Genomic DNA, 4,087 nt, shown 5'->3' on the forward strand with positions numbered 1-4,087 from the left:
TTTCTTCCTTTCTTGCCTTTCTACAATTTATCCCTCTCTCTTGCAGCTGGAATTACATTTAAAAATGTAAATTATTTCACTTCATGTCTCAGTTCATAAACCTCCAATGGACTCCTAGCACTCTTGGAATTAAAGTCCCCTGAGTGGGTCTTCCAAATATGTGTTCCTCAAAGACCCAATGAGTTGGCTGCTAGCTTTATCTCTAATGTATTATTATTATTATTATTATTATTATTATTATTATTATTATTATTATTATTATTATTATTATTATTATTATTTTAACTAATCCTTAACTTTTTATCCAGTGTCACTGGGATCCTTATTGTTCCTAGAACAATATACTTGCTGGGTTTTCCTTCTATCCGGAAATCTTCTCCCCAGTTATTCACTTGATTTGTTTCCTCATTTAAATTCCATTTCCTTTGACCACCCTAACTGAAAGCACTGGCCCTCCTCTGTCTTCCTCTATCTCCTGGTCCGCCTGTACTTTGTGTTTGTGTTGGTATTGGTTGAGCTGTATTTCCAACACTGCAGTTACATTAGCACTGTGGTGTCTCCAGTAAGGTGTATATATCCTCTTTGTGTACTATTTCTATAATGTTCAGTTCTTGCAACATAAATTAGCAAAATAGTTAAAAATAACTGCTCACACTTGCTCACTTTGGAAGACCAACATTTTAAAGTAATAATAAAACATTTGCCATAAATCATAATCATAAATCTCCCTCAGTTCTAGGTGTTTTGATTGATGTGTGCTCTGTTTTGATGCAAATGCAGTGCTTTGAAATATGTAAATTAAATCCACCTTCCTTGTTTTTGAAAACTGATCTGTAATTGAACCAGAGACTCTTATTAGAGGCAGGGAATTTTCTAGAGACTGCCCAGTACAGACTCTTAGGAAGACAGGGAAACACACTAAGGAAGGGAAGTATTCAAATCCTCCAACAAGTATGTAGATACCTGTCACCTTTTGGTTTGTTCCTCATCAGGCCCTTTTGGGAGTCACCCCTTGCCCACTTCCCAGGGATTTCAATCCTAAGGCCCCATCTCATTCATCCCCTACACAGGTGGGACCTGACCAAAGTCTAATAATAAGAATATATCATCCCCTTGTGGATGCAGTGAGAGGCCCAGGTTTCAGATGGTGTTATACCCAGGGGATCAAAAACTCAAAGCAACTCCTTCCTTCTCCCTTCTCACTCTGCTTTACTCTATCCTAAATCAAACTCTGACCATGAAGCAGCAAAGACTGTGTTCACAATCTCTCAGCATCATCTTAATCCTGGCTTTCTCAGGAGAAATAAAATCCTTCCTTTTCCTGGCATACATATCAATTCCCCAAAAAGATTCTGACTGGTTCCATTTAGTTCATCCTAGGCCAATGAGTACAGATACAAAGGCAAACAGACAAGGTGGATATAACCCTAGAAACGAATGCTATCCTATGGAAGGGATAATTGCTTTAAAATTTTCTTTAGAAAAATTCCTACTCATTGCCCCATGGTTTATCTTCCCAATGTGTCTTCCCTTTGACCACATCACACATTTGACCCACTGAAGGAGGAACAGACATGCTAGCCTGAATTCCACCTTTCCTCCCAGTTTCCTGTTGCTTTTTGACTTGTCCCCGACAATTGTCTTGTTATCAACCCCTGGACTTGTTCTCTCCTTTAACCTGACATCTTTGCCCCTTCATTAACAGACTCTTTGAGAGAAAGTACTGTGTCTTAGTTATCATTTTACACACGAAATCACAGTGTTTGGAAATAGTAGATGCTCACTAAATGCTTACCGAGTGAATAACGATACCAGCTTCCATTTATTGAATAATTACTATGTGATGGGAACTAAACACATTCCATGTTTATTTCATTGGTTCTTACAAGCAGAATGAAGTCATCATCTAAAAATTATTTTTTGGATCCCCTATGCCCAGATGTGATTGTTAGAGTAGTTGAACACTTTTATGTGATTTTCAGTAATAAATACATTACTTATGTAAAGAATATTCACTTAGCCTTTCAATTACTCATCAGACATTAATTACCTACTTTATGTCAGGAAATAATAGTGGAGATGCAAAATTAAGAGATGTCACAGATCTAGTGACACTCACTGGCTAGAACCCTTCTGTGCCCCCACCCCCTCACCTCCCACTCTCCCACTCCCCTGCCCCCACCTTCAGAACAAATTCCCACCTTCTAAACAAGATAAGGGAGATTCTTTTTCGTGCCATCACCTCTCCAGCCTCGTCTCTGGCTACTCCACACCTTAAAACTCAGCAACAGCAAAACACTGATAGCGATCAGTCTAGTGGTGACCTGGGGGAAATACATCTGGAAAGGGTTATCAGAGGATCTTCTGAGGTGCTGATAATGGTACTGTGTCTCCATCTAGGTGCCAGGTACATGGACAAGTGGGTGAATTATGTTTATGAAAGTTAATTGAACGGCACAGCCACGTGTTTCTGTAGGTATATTAGACTTCAATAAAGAGTTAAAAAAACAAATGAAAACAATCCCCAAAACCACTTCTTGCAATGCCGGACTATTTGTCATTGGTTTCCCATCCCGCATGTGGTGTGTTTTCCTCTTTCCTCCAGAATTCTGCACCTGCCGCTGCCTGCATCCACGTCACTGCTGGCCTATTACTCTTTCTCCTAGTTCTCCTGAAACTGCCTTGTGGCAGCCTATTTCTGTGATTCTCTGCCCCACCAGACTCAGTTCTTCGGTGCTGTCTCCTGGTATAGGATGTAGCTCTGGGAACCCAATGCGTGGAGGATAGTGACAGAGTCACATAATTACATCCATGTGAAACGCGAGGGAGAGCACTCAATTCTAGGCGCTCTGGGAACAAAAAGCCCACAGGCATACAGGCACCCAAGTCCACAAACATATCTTCTATGGCAGGCTGAATCTAAATCAAAAAAGAACACTTGATTTGTGCATTTATCATCTCCCCAAACCACAAAAACAATATGCAGAAGACTTCTCTATCCTTTTAAGGTAGCTCTGCATGTATATGGATACAGCTGTTAAAGATGGAACTTGAACAGGCATTCTGTAAGCTAGCATCCTTCTATTCTTTTCATATAGAGACGTATTAAATAGCTTCTCCTTTGTGTGACAACCACAGGCCATGTCAAATTAATTCTTCCAGAGAAAGGACTAATTTCAAGTTAACTATTTCCAGGACATTTCATCCTGTGTATTGACTCTGGTGAATTAGTGGTGGCTGCCTGTGACAATACTGAGAATGACTCTGAGACTTATCTCGGCTAGTCAGTAACGATGACATGAGTGATGCCTGCCATGGATGCTGGGAGGTCAGGGAGGGCAGTGAATGGGCGACATGTCATCTAGACTCTAAACCATTGTTTAACATAACAACAAGGTCAGACCCAGATTAGCCTTCTCCAGAATTTCTTAGAGCTAGTGACATGTTGGTGTGCCCTCTGCATATCTGAGACAGAGATTCATTTTATATAATATTTCATAGATGCTGTTTTTGGATAATGGGTCCTTTTATTTCACCAAAGACATTGAAGAATAATTCCTTCTCAGATCACATTTTGGAAGATGTGCTTTGGAAGGTCACAACTTGGTGAACTTTTGAAGATCTGGTTCTCAAACTATTCGGTGAGTATTTATTACATATTCCTTTGAAAAATAGATAAGATTATCTAGTAAATTAGGCACATTTTGTTTTAGCTAGATCCAAACGGATTTTTGAGGGGAAAAAAATGAGCTTTGGGACATATATTCTCTATTTATTTAGCCTGTGTTCCCCAAAAGATCATGGGCTTAAACTGCGGCTTTGGGGCACACATATTGAACGTAAGCTAATTTAATAAGTGTTATTAAATTTTTGTTTCTTTATAATGAAGCTTTGGGTTTCAGCATACTGTGTTTTTGTTTTAGTTTTTCAATGCTTTGAATTGCTCAGGAAGTTATGTATTTCAAGTTAATTACCACGGCTGTTTGCTGATATGGTTGATGGTTGTTGATTGTTGATCAACAAAAAAATGTAACCTCTTAGGGTCTATAGATTCGTGGGACTTGCAGGAACCCCAGTTTTTGTTTGC

General features: G+C 39.4%; 1 protein-coding gene across 11 annotated transcripts in view; it reads right to left on the minus strand.

Moving 5' to 3' along the window:
• Positions 1-4,087, minus strand: part of SLC8A1 (solute carrier family 8 member A1) — a 394,897-nt gene that overhangs the window by 384,451 nt on the left and 6,359 nt on the right. The gene's annotated exons all lie outside the window — the stretch shown is intronic.

The sequence above is a fragment of the Camelus bactrianus genome, chromosome 15, assembly GCF_048773025.1.
Source record: "Camelus bactrianus isolate YW-2024 breed Bactrian camel chromosome 15, ASM4877302v1, whole genome shotgun sequence".
Lineage (NCBI taxonomy): Eukaryota > Metazoa > Chordata > Mammalia > Artiodactyla > Camelidae > Camelus > Camelus bactrianus.